This window comes from Tursiops truncatus, chromosome 12 (assembly GCF_011762595.2).
Source record: "Tursiops truncatus isolate mTurTru1 chromosome 12, mTurTru1.mat.Y, whole genome shotgun sequence".
NCBI classification, from domain to species: domain Eukaryota; kingdom Metazoa; phylum Chordata; class Mammalia; order Artiodactyla; family Delphinidae; genus Tursiops; species Tursiops truncatus.
Genome location: NC_047045.1, coordinates 61,407,928 through 61,420,770, shown reverse-complemented (window position 1 = coordinate 61,420,770; position 12,843 = coordinate 61,407,928). Strand labels below are relative to the sequence as shown.

Here is a 12,843-nt window from a genome sequence, read left to right as displayed (position 1 = left end):
TTTTTTTGCGGTACGCGGGCCTCTCACCGCTGTGGCCTCTCCCGCCACGGAGCGCAGGCTCTGGACGCGCAGGCCCAGCGGCCATGGCTCACGGGCCCAGCCGCTTCTCTGCACGTGGGATCCTCCCAGACCGGGGCACGAACCCGTGTCCCCTGCATCGGCAGGCGGACTCTCAACCACTGCGCCACCAGGGAAGCCCCATTCATTTATTTTTTCCACTCTTCATAAAATTATGGTTTTCTATATTTGACTAATACTATAAACACTACTTCTAATTAGGACGTTTTCATGGCTATTACATCACAGTTAAAATGTATTGATTTTCAGTAAATATTTATTTGGCATCTTCCCTCTGAATAGATGAAGGGTTGAGCAACTGTAAATAAAACCTGCAAAAGATTGAAGGAAATATTCATTCTAAGCCATTATACTTATTGAAATTAGCTGCCTATGCTAATCAAATAAATGAAAATACTCAATACAATTATTACTGTAGGGCTTCCCTGGTGGCGCAGTGGTTGAGAGTCCACCTGCCTGATGCAGGGGACACGGGTTCGTGCCCCGGTCTGGGAAGATCCCACATGCCGTGGAGCGGCTGGGCCCGTGAGCCATGGCCGCTGAGCCTGCGCGTCCGGAGCCCGTGCTCTGCAACAGCAGAGGCCACAACAGTGAGAGGCCTGCGTACCGCAGAAAAAAAAAAGTAGGGAAGTAGGGTGATCTTACATACCGATTAACCAGAGACATTTCCCATTTATGCCTTTTGTCCTGACATAATTATTAACAATGTCCTGTGTTACTCTCAAAACTGCTTTGATTTCCATGATAAATTTTATGGTCATCTTGACAAATGAGAACTCAGTGGTTTAATTTTACCACATTAAGCCAAAGAGTTGAATGAAATTTGATAATAATCACCTGCCTTTATGTTAAATTGGTATAGTCTTGTGTTAAGATTTTAATTCCCTTGTTGTGTATATATACATACATATATATAAATATTTGTTATTTCTTTAGTGGTTTCCTTGGGATTATTGTTAACATGTAAGTTTTAAGACCATCTATTTGTATTGAGTGACAATTTCAATAGTATGCAAACATTTTGCTCCAATATTGCTCTGCTTCCTCCCTCTCCATTGTGTTAGTGTTGTCATACTAATTACATCTTTATAGATTATAAGCCCATCGATACAGTCATATGATTGTTGTTTATACAGTTGTCTTTTAAATCAAATAGGAGAAGAAAAGAATTACCAAAAAAAATGCATGTATGTAGTCTTTTATATTGACCTGTATATTTTTCATTACTGGTGTTTTTACTGCTTCATATGGATTCAAATTATTATCTAGTGTTCTTTCATTTCAGCTTGAAGGCCTACGTTTAATATTTTTTGTATTTTGTTTATTTTTTAATGTCTTAATTTCCTCTTCATTAAAAAAAATTGTTTATTTATTTATTTATTTTGGCTGTGCTGGGTCTTAGTTGCAGCGCATGGGATCTTTGTTGAGGCATGCAGGATCTTTTAGTTGTGGCATGTGGGATCTTTTAGTGGTGGCATGCAGGCTCTTATTTGTGGCATGTGAACTCTTAGTTGCCACATGCATGCAGGATCTAGTTTCCTGACCAGGGATTGAACCAGGCCCCCTGTATTGGGACCATGGAGTCATACCCACTGGACCACCAGGGAAATTCCCCCTCTTCATTTCTGGCTGGACATAAAATTCTTGTTTGACTGTCTTTTTCTTTCAGTGTTTGAATATGTTATCACACTGCCTTCTGGCCTTATTAGATTCTGATTAGAGGTCAGAATCTCACAGTTACTGAGGATCCTTTGTACATGTTGAGTCACAGTTCTCTTGGTTTTCCAAGATTCTTTATCTTTGCTTTTCTACAGTTTGGCAATGATTTGTCTAGGTCTTGATCTCTTTGAGTTTATCACATTTGGGATCTACTGAGTTTTTCGGATGTGCAGATTAATGTTTTTCATCAAATTTGGAAAGTTTTTAATAATTATTTGTTCAGATATTCCTCCTGCTTCTTTCTCTGTCTCCTTTCCTTCTGGGACTTCCACTATATTTATCTTGGTACAACTGATGTTGTCACACAGGTCTCTAAGTTTCTGTTTATTTTTTTTTCATTCTCTCAACTTCTCTGCTCTTTAGGCTGGATAATCTCAATCTATTTATCTTCAAGTTCATTGATGCTTTCTTCTGTCAGTTCTAATTTGATACTGAGCCCTTCTGGTGAAATTTTTATTTTGGTTATTGTAATTATCAACTCCAGAACTTTCATTTGGTGTATATAATTTCTACTTCTTTGTTGATATTGTTTATTTGATGAAACATCATTCTCATACTTTTCTGTAATTCTTTAGTATGGGTTCCTTTAGTTCTTTAAACACATATGTAATAGCTGATCTAAGTCTTTGTCTAGGCAATCCGAAGTCTGTGTTTCTTCAGGACAGTTTTTATTTACTACCTTTTTCCTATAATAGCCATACTTTCCTGTTTCTTTGTGTGTACTGTAATTTTTATGTTGAAAATTGGACATTTAAAATAATACAACAAGGCCACTCTGGAAATCTATAAATCCAAGGATTTGTTGTTTTTGCTATTGCTGTCTGTTTATTTAGTGACTTTCCAAACTAATTCTATAAGGTCTATATGTTTTGTTGGGTGTGGCCAGTAAAGTCTCTGCTCAGGTAGCTTAGTGGTCAGTTAGGAATTAGAGATTTCTTTAAATGCCTTTAACTAGTAAATCTTTTGACCTTTGCTGAGGGGCTCTGTGTGTGTGTGTGTGTGTGTGTGTGTGTGTGTGCACATGTGTGTATGCCTATGGGTTGAGGTATACTTTCAACCTCAGGCGGAAAGTTTTTATTATGTAAAAAATGAATTACTTTTTATACTATACATCTTCTGTGTCTTAAGTTAAAAGCAATGTAAAAATTCCTAAAACATTTTTAAACAGCAAAAATCAGCACTGCTTCTTTCTAGTCTATACATTGCCTTTGTTTTCTAATTTAAAAAAATGACTTTCTTACTGTACTCAGACATCCCTAGAACCATGTGGCAATGCTTACAAACACCTTCTTTCTATAGCAAAATACTTGCTGTTCACAGAAATAAATGTGTCAGGCTTACATTAGACTTAGAGTGTAAATAATTGGGCAAGCAGAAGTCTTGAACAGATTGTCTGCTTAAATACCATTGTTAGTATAAAAAGTGTTACAGTGAAACCACGATCCCAAGAATTCACTATAATTCTGCAATATGCCCTCCAGCATATGGAATGGGGATGTTTCAGAATGTTTTAAAATGTTCTGTTGCATTTGATATCTTTTTGTGTATACCCCAAAGCATGATTAGACATTTAATGTTCTTTAAATTAATAAAAATTCTGAAGAAAACACTATGAAAAGCATCTGTAAAGGCTTGCTTCATCTAATTAAAGATTAAAGGGTCCTAAAGGAAATTCATGGTTAGAATTTGGAAGCACAGCTTCCACGTTCCTTTTCAAACATCTTAGCACACTACTTTTCATAGTAAAACATATGCTTAATGCACAGAAGCTGCTGACTTTTGGGGTTCTTTATATGAGAGACTAAATGAGAGAAAGGCCCCCCCCAAATAAAGCATATCCTAAATACAAGCATGATATTAAATTAGCCTAAATATTTGTGATTTGTGTTTCCCATGTTTCACATAATTAGTAACGTCTAAGTTAATTGGCACATTTTAACTGCATCAAAATTTCACACCAGGGATATGTATTATCAATGGGAACCTACAAAGGTTTCTGAATCTCATACAAGAGTTCATGCTTTAAACTGAAAATATCAATAGCTATTTAATGAATGCCTCGCTGAGATATCAGAATGTTACTTCAAAAGCTGTTTGTACAGTAGAGAATAATGAGGGAAGAATCTAAGATTTGTGGAAGAACTTCTCTTCTGAGTTACGTCTTTAACTCTGTTCCCTATTAGACACATGCATTTTCTGATTTTCAGCATTGCAGTGGTCCACTGTGTGCTGAACACCACCATATGTAATTTAACTCTTATCACGCCAGTGTGGCACTGTATTTTTGCCAGAAACTGGAGTGCAGAGCACTCATTCCCTGCAGTTTGTGATACACTTTGTCATGTGGAAATCTAAGAGGTATCCCTAGTGCCTTGTGGGTTTTTTTGTTTTTTTTTTTCTTTTTGCGGTACGCGGGCCTCTCACTGTTGTGGCCTCTCCCGTTGTGGAGCACAGGCTCCGGACGCGCAGGCTCAGTGGCCATGGCTCACAGGCCCAGCCGCTCCGCGGCATGTGGGATCCTCCCGGACTGGGGCACGAACCCGCGTCCCCTGCATCGGCAGGCGGACTCTCAACCACTGCGCCACCAGGGAAGCTCGTGCCTTGTGTTTTTATGAAGACTTCATGGATATGATCTCTTAAGCCTGTTTACATTTTCTCTCTCTCCTTATAGGATTCCAAATTTGTCAAAGAGACCAAGCTGGGACTTGAATGCCATGCATACTCTTTATTCTCCAATCTCTCTCTATAGGCACTTGATCATTAAAATCTATTTCCTCCTCCTTGAGCCAAAAGAAATAGACAAAGAAGCAAACTAACAAATATATCAACTGATATAAATTAACTTCTCTTAGGCAAATCTCAAAAGCTCAGTAAAGATACTTAGATATCCCTGAATCACGATAATGGACATAGTCTAAGCTCAAACTGAGTTTTTTTTTCTTCTACATGTTGTACCAGCCAGGCAGCACCTCCAACTTCAGGGCTAAGTCCCAGTTCCATGAACCTCTTCCTCTGAGTTCCTGGGGTTTCAGTACCAACAAGCCATGGCTCCTCCTCAGGGGCTCTGCTGGGTCCTTCCTCTAGGCTTCCAGGTTCTTTTAAGTCTTTTGGCAGTGCCACATGACATGTGGGTTCTTAGTTCCCAGAGCAGGGATTGAACCTGCGCCCCCTGCGTTGGAAGCATGGAGTCTTAACCACTGGACCACCAGGGATGTCCGAGGCTTCCAGGTTCTGATAACTCCTCCTTTCTTTTAGCCTTTGGGTGGCAGCTGCTCCCTGGGATTGCTTATCTGTTTTACTTCAGTGTCCCCCTTTTGCTTTTTCAGTTTTCTAATACGTATTTGATCTTTCATTTCATTAACTTGGTGTTGTTTTTGTTTTCCTGACTGGGCCCTGGTTGTACCAGTGTGGGACACCACAAGGCTGACAGGAGATGAATCATTGCCTCTGCCAGGATGAGAGACCTTTGCTGAGACAACGCCAATGAAATAGGAAGCCAACAAGAAGGGGCAAGCCCTTTCTTCAGCCCTAGCCTTCCTGCCTTCCTCTAACGTCTTCTGTTGGTTGAGCCCAGCAGGGAGCCAGATGGCAAAGGAGGAATGTGCTTTGCAGAGTCTCAGCCCCAGTAACACAAACCCAAGTATAAAGGGTGGGTTTGGGGCTGAAACCCTTTATAATCGGCACACACAGTTTTGATCATTGCTCTTGAATATTAGTGACCTCAGCTGGACTTCTGATAGCGTTAGAAGTCAATGTATTATGTTAGGCACCAGGAAAAGAGGCATTCCACAGCATTAAAAAAACACTAATTTTTTTTTTTTGGTCTTGAATACGTATACAGAGATGTACATTTTTATTTCATTACTAAGAATTTTCATTTAGCAAAAAAAAAAAGTGAATATGTGTGCATACTTTCCAAGATAATTTGATGGTTCTATAATTTAGAACTAGAAATCAGAAGGTAATAAAGATGGAGTTGTAGAGCTTAGTGTAACGTTCTGTTGAAAGACTTGAAAGTGCATATGGACTCTGAACAGCAGAAAGTTATAGTGCTGAAGTCACAGTACTATCATGTTTTAATCTTTTTTTTTTTAAGTAGAAGGATTTTTATTTCTTTTTTATTTTTGGCTGTGTTGGGTCTTCGTTGCTGCGTGCGGACTTTCTCTAGTTGTGGCGAACGGGGGCTACTCTTCGTTTTGGTGCGCAGGCTTCTCATTGTGGTGGCTTCTTTTGCTGAGGAGCATGGGCTCTAGGCATGTGGGCTTCAGTAGTTGTGGCGTTCGGGCTCAGTAGTTGTGGTGCATGGGCTTAGTTGCTCCACGGCACGTGGGACCTTCGTGGACCAGGGCTTGAACCCGTGTCCCCTGCATTGGCAGCCAGATTCTTAAACACTGAACCACAACAGAAGCCCCTATCATGTTTTAATCTTTGCTTTAAAAACTATTTTTTTATTTTACTCAACTTATTTGTTAAATTAATACTTTTTTTCTTTACAAATGTTGAACCGAATCTTTTCATTCATTTGTTCATTTAAAAGTATTTATTGAGCACTTACCATGAGCCTGGAAATGTGCAGGGTATTAAGGATATAGTAGCAAAAAAAAAAAATCAGGATGTTTCCTGCTTTAAATGTCCAAAGATAGACATTAAGCAAGTGGTATAATAAAACTGTTGGGTTTTATTATAAGGAAAAATTGTTAGTTTATAGCCCGTGTACCTATGTCTATGGAGTTAGAGAAGGTCTTCCTTGTGTCCAAGGAGCATGGTTTAAGTTGAAACCCTGAAAGAGGAATAGGAATTGAACAAGGGATGTAAAGTGGGATGGAATGAAGGAGGAATGTGGAGCAAGTGAGAAGGAGTCAAGAGAAAGGGGAATGGAGAAAGAGGATTCCAGGTCGAGAATAGTTCATATTCAATGACAATATTACTTTCTCTAGATTGGACTCTCCTACAGTTTTTTTTTTTTTCTTTTTGCGGTACGCGGGCCTCTCACTGCTGTGGCCTCTCCCGTCGCGGAGCACAGGCTCCAGACGTGCAGGCTCAGAGGCCATGGCTCATGGGCCCAGCCGCTCTGTGGCATGTGGGATCCTCCCGGACCGGGGCGCGAACCCGCGTCCCCCGCATCAGCAGGCGGACTCTCAACCACTGCACCACCAGGGAAGCCCTCTCCTACAGTTTTATATTATCTTTTCTTTTTCAGTTTGTATCTCTGGTTTCTAATGAAAGGCTTATCATATAGTAGGTGTTCAACAAATGAATGAAAAATGTCTGAGTGAATGTGTTTTCCCTTTTCCCAATATTGAACCTCACTGATTTTTCTGGTGACCAAGATTCCAACGACTAGGCACTTAATAGTTTCAGGTTTAGGCATGCTGGTTTTAGGAAGCCCAGTTTAAAGTACAAAGTTCTCAACCCCTAAAAAGAAATAATACATTGACTCATATTCAGTCAATAGTAGAAAAATTTGAGACAATACTAGCATTTGAGGGTTCACGAAAGCACTAGAGGTTCAGGACCTCAAAGAGGAAATCAGATGTTGTCATGCTTTGGCTTTACCTAAAACACTCAAATGTAAAATATCATCATTATTTGCTCAGTTCTCTAAAATGGAATTAAAAAATCCTTGCATCTAATTCACTTAATAATTTTTATGTTTGCACTTTAAATGGACATAGGAATAGAAAGCTATTTATTTGTACGTGAATTTTTCTAATAAAATTCTTAAAGATGTGAGAGGTGAGATGCTGTTCTATAAAGATAAAAATAAAAATAACATGAGTTTTTCCACAGGTCTATATAATCAAATGTCTAATTAGACAAAAGAAATAGGGACTTCCCTGGTGGTCCAGTGGTAAAGAATCCACCTTCCAATGCAGGGGATGTGGGTGTGATTCCTGGTCAGAGAACTAAGATCCCACATGCCGCAACTGAGCCCGTGTGCTACAATTACTGGGCTTGCGTGCTTCAACTAGAGAGCCTGTGTGCCACAAACTACAGAGCCCACGTGCTCTGGAGCCTGTGTGCCACAACTAGAGGAGAGAAAAACCTGCATGCCACAACTAGAGAGAAGCCTGTGCGCTGCAACAAAAGATTCCACACGCTGCAACAAAGATCCCATGTGCTGCAACTAAGACCTGACACAGGCAAAAAAAAAAAAAAAAAAACAGTCAAAAAAGAAAATAAAAAAGAAATAAGCACAAACACACAATAACCAACCAAACAAAAAATATTTAAAAGTGAAAAAAAACAAGTACTTTATTTAAATTCCTAAGTTCTTAACTAGAGGAAGAAAGAAAGGAAGGAAGGAAGGAAAGAAGGAAGGGAGGGAGGGAGGAGGTGAGGAAGAGGGGCAAGGAAGGAAGGATACTTTTTATTCCTGCTACCTCATGTCATAGTAAAATGGTAAAATGAAGTCAAGTCAAGTAGTCAACTTCTCACCTTCCTCCCTCCTTCCCCCCACGTAACACTTTGGTATGTATTATGCAAAAATATATGGTCATGGGTTTAGCCCACTTCCTGGGCTTTTCCCACCTAAACAGCTATATTTTCAAAGTCACTGAGTGCCTGACCTATCTTTGGCCCTGGGTCTTAACAGTCATCAACTCCTCTAAAGCATCACATTGACTTTCTGATTCGTTCCCGTTCTATTCTGGTTAATCTGTCAACTTCTGGTTGCATTTTTGGTTCAAGGTCCCAACCATCGTCCTGAAGTTAGAAGTCAAGTGAAAAAGTCAGGTGAAGAGCAATTAATTATCCATTCATGAAGTAAGGATAGAGATCCTAATTTACTATAATTAAAAAAAAATTTAGGGACTTCCCTAGCGGTCCAGTGGTTAAGATTCCGTGCTTCCAAAGCAGCGGGCACAGGTTCAATTCCTGGTAGGGGAGCTAAGATTCCATATGCCCTGTGGTGCAGCCAAAAAAAAAAGTTTTTTTTAAATCCCTGAGAATAGTACAGAAACCTGACCAATATGTCCAATAATAATACTCTTGTTTGACTATGTATGCATAGCTCTTGTTTCTGAGGTAGGGAGGGGCTGGCTGAAATAATTAGGAAAATGTGCCTTTTTAGGGCTGGACTTTGTGAACTTTTAAAAATGTTCCTATCTTAGATTTGTTTAATTAGATTTTAGAGGAACAGTTTTGAGACCGTGTATCGCACATTGGGACTTGAGCACACGCTCTTTTAATTAGAATCACTCACCTGGTGACTAGACTTACTGAGGCTCAGCTTCTTTGTGTCTCAGCGCAGAAGGAATTCATCGAGAGGCAAAGTGATAAGCAAGTGGATTTATTAATACAGGATGCTTGTGAGAGATGCAAGTGGGCAGGCGAGGAGGCTCTGCCCCGAGGATGAAGTGGGCTAAAATTTTATAATCAAAGGAAAGTGGGGGAGGGGAAAAGACCACCTTCTCTGAGTAGACGTCAGGCTTACATCACTAGCTCCTCCTTCGTATTGGGCAGGAGAGTGTCTGACCCTATGATGTCAGACTGTCATAGCGCTTATTCAAATCAGTAGAAGAGTGGTAACATTTTTCTTTCACCTAATGACCTGGAGCATGTCTCATGCTTTTATTTATGTCTTCATAGTTAAGCAAGCCTGCTTTGTTCCACAACGTTCCGATAGCTTTCTTGAGCGATCATCATCTTACAGTGGTCTCCCATAGTTTCCTAGGTTTCCCTATGTATAATCACCTACTGGGATTTCTACAACTACCTGCATAACTATCCTATTCTATCCCTATCAGTTTCTCATTTGAAATTTGACATAGGTAAAGTGCCCTATTAAAGTATTAATGAATATATAGAAAACCACCCTCATTTTCAGTTATTGGCTATTGGACTTGACCCACGGTTGCTACAAATAAAATTAATTATAGTGTATTTACAACTAACTAAATAAAGACTCTGGGACAAGAAAATAGGGGAAACTGGGAAATAGAGGGGAGATAGAGCACATTTTCTACAAGAGAGCTCTCCTGGACTTCCCTGGTGGCCGTGGTTAAGAATCCGCCTGCCAATGCAGGGGACACGCGTTCAAGCCCTGGTCTGGGAAGATCTCACATGCTGTGGAGCAGCTAAGCCCTGTGCCACAACTACTGAGCCTGCACTCTAAAGCCTGTGAGCCACAACTACTAAGCCTGTGTGCATGCCTAGAGCCCATGCTCTGCAACAAGAGAAGCCACCGCAATGAGAAGCCCGCGTACTGCAACGAAGAGCAGCCCCCGCTCGCCACAACTAGAGAAAGCCTGCGCACAGCAATGAAGACCCAACACAGCCAAAATAGTTAATTAATTAATTTTAAAAAAAGAGAGCTCTCCCTCCTTACTAGTATGCAAAATGGACTACAATGTTTGACGCAAAGAAGAATTATAGTCCCAATTTCAAGCACACCATTTGAGAATGAGTCAGGGCAATATGTTTAATCTCAATTTTAAAATAAAGATAATGGCCAAAGTAAATAAAACCTTTCTAAAGATTTACTAATTTTTCAGGCAAAATGACAGTTTGTCTCTTTGTACTCATGTAATAAAGTCTGAAAAAACTTATTAGACAATTTTTTGCCTGGAACTTAAATAAATGTTTCTTCTTTTCATCTTGTGGCTAATGTTTTCCTATTATCAAGACTTTGCATGCTTCTAACACCCACCCAGCCCCATCACATAATTTTTTTGGGGGGGTGAGTTCTGAGTGACAAGTGCATGGATACAACTGAATCATCCTTCTGCAGGCATGTTTTTATTATCAGATTGGTTTTCAAGTAAATTTATACATTTTAAAAGTGCATCCGTTGAACAAGATTAGTCTTTGCAAGATATGACATTTATCCTAGCAATGGGTGATAGAATTTTACACTTTAGACATGTGAAGCAAACTAGATAGTAAGCTGACATATTGTTAAGTAGTTCCTTTATTTCTGGTTATCAGAGTAATCTTTCATTAACCAAAATGAAGCTGAAAGAGTGTTATCATGAAAGTTTATTGGATTAGGGCCAAGCTTCCACCCTCCTATGATGCTAGGATTTTCCAATAACCAAGCCAAGTTAGGTCTTGCCTTAATGTAAAAGAGAATTCAGAAAGGCTGACAACTGAGAGGTGGAGTGAAGAAGCAAGCAGAAGTTGATATTTTCTTGGATTTCTATGGTGAGCCTTCCAAAGAGAACCATGCAAAATATAAGAAAAGCTGGAAGTTGCTTCCTATCATGTAATTTTAGGAAAGATGCCATCTTGCTATATAAAAATAATCATATTAAATTATATTCCTAACCATGATGTTCCGTAAACATATATTGCTAACATAATAAAGATATATATTACTAAATAAAGATCCAAAATGTTATGGTTGGGAAAAATATTAACAACCTAAATTTAAAGCATCTTTTTTGAGGGATATAAAGAATCTGTGGACTTTTAGAAATCTGAGAATCACATTCTACCACATAGTATAATGGTGTGAACAACTCCAGACATGTTTTATTAGCTTTTAAGGAAGTGAAGCATGACTTCCCTCAAATAAGCAGTGGAGGGTTTAGGTGGAGAAAATAAAATTATTTGACTTGGAATTTGGCCAGGATGTGGAGATATCGGCACGCCTTCCTCTTGAAGTAGTGTGTAATCTTTAACAAATACAAGTGTGTAAATGACTTAGATTTTACTTATTTTCCAGAAAATAATTCCCTTTGCTTGATGGATAAATAAAACCATTATGTGTAAGTTCTGCAGGCCTTTTGGAAAGTTCTCTCCCTTACCTTCACACAAATTTCTCTCATCTCCTTTTCCATCCATTTCTCCCAACTTCTCACCTTCCTCCCTCCTTCCCCCCCATGTCACCCTTTGGTACGTATTATGCAAAAATATATGGTCATGGGTTTAGCCCACTTCCTGGGCTTTTCCCACCTAAACAGCTATATTTTCAAAGTCACTGAGTGCCTGACCTATCTTTGGCCCTGGGTCTTAACAGTCATCAACTCCTCTAAAGCATCACATTGACTTTCTGATTCGTTCCCGTTCTATTCTGGTTAATCTGTCAACTTCTGGTTGCATTTTTGGTTCAAGGTCCCAACCATCGTCCTGAAGTTAGAATGCTTTATTATGTCTGTCTAAATTTCTTTACTGATCTTGTCTTTTCCTATTCCATTCTCTTTTTTTCTGCTAATTCCCCGTTTATACCTCTGTTACTTCCCCAATGCTTTTCTTTCAGTCTATTATTTGCTTAAAATAATTTCTTGACTTAGCTTACTATTTGATTAAAAATTGAATCATAGACCAGAGTTGCATGAGCTTTTGAAAGGACAACTAGTGCAATCTCTAACCAAATGAAGAAATAATCCTAGAATTTTCTCGGTAGGATGTTCTCCATAATGGGAAATTAACTATCTCTTAAGACATTCCATTCCATTGCTGAAAAACTTTGTTTAAATTGTCCTTGTAGTCAACTGAAATTTCGTCCTTGTAAAGCCCACCCTTCTAGGGCAACACAAAATCAATTGATTCCATTACCTATAGGGAAGTTCTTAATATACTTCATAATAGCTGTTGTAACTTCCTTTGGTCTTCTCTTCTCTAGACTAATTAGTTCCAAGCTATTCAATCATTTTTTTCTAGAGTGTGGTATTCATTTTCTTACATCAGCCCTGGGTCCAGGGCTGAGAAGAAGAAAGAGGGGCCAATATAAAGGCCAGTCTGTTTGGCTCTTCCTGTTGGACTTGTTGGCCAAATTGTGATTTTTAAAAAAGAATCCTAATTTCCAATATCATTTTCCTCTTAAACTTTTTATTGTTTTCTCTTTTTTTCCTCATTGACTGTCAGTGGTTATGACTTACCTATACTTACCAGCACATTAAAACAAATGTATGTACATTAATATGTTCTGAGTGTGGGAAAAGCATTGTCTCACCTTTTGCCAGGTCTAAAACACCTGACTGGACTTCCCTGGTGGCACAGTGGTTGGGAATCTGCCTACCAATGCAAGGGACGTGGGTTCAAGTCCTGGTCCAGGAGGATCCCACATGCCATGGAGCAACTAAGCCCGTGTGCCACAACTAC

The 12,843-nt window shown here is 39.3% G+C and overlaps 1 non-coding gene across 1 annotated transcript; it reads right to left on the bottom strand.

Moving 5' to 3' along the window:
- Positions 1-4,936: 4,936 nt before the first annotated feature.
- On the bottom strand, positions 4,937-5,009 carry TRNAW-CCA (transfer RNA tryptophan (anticodon CCA)). The gene has a single exon. It is a non-coding gene; the product is annotated as a tRNA-Trp (tRNA).
- Positions 5,010-12,843: the final 7,834 nt, after the last annotated feature.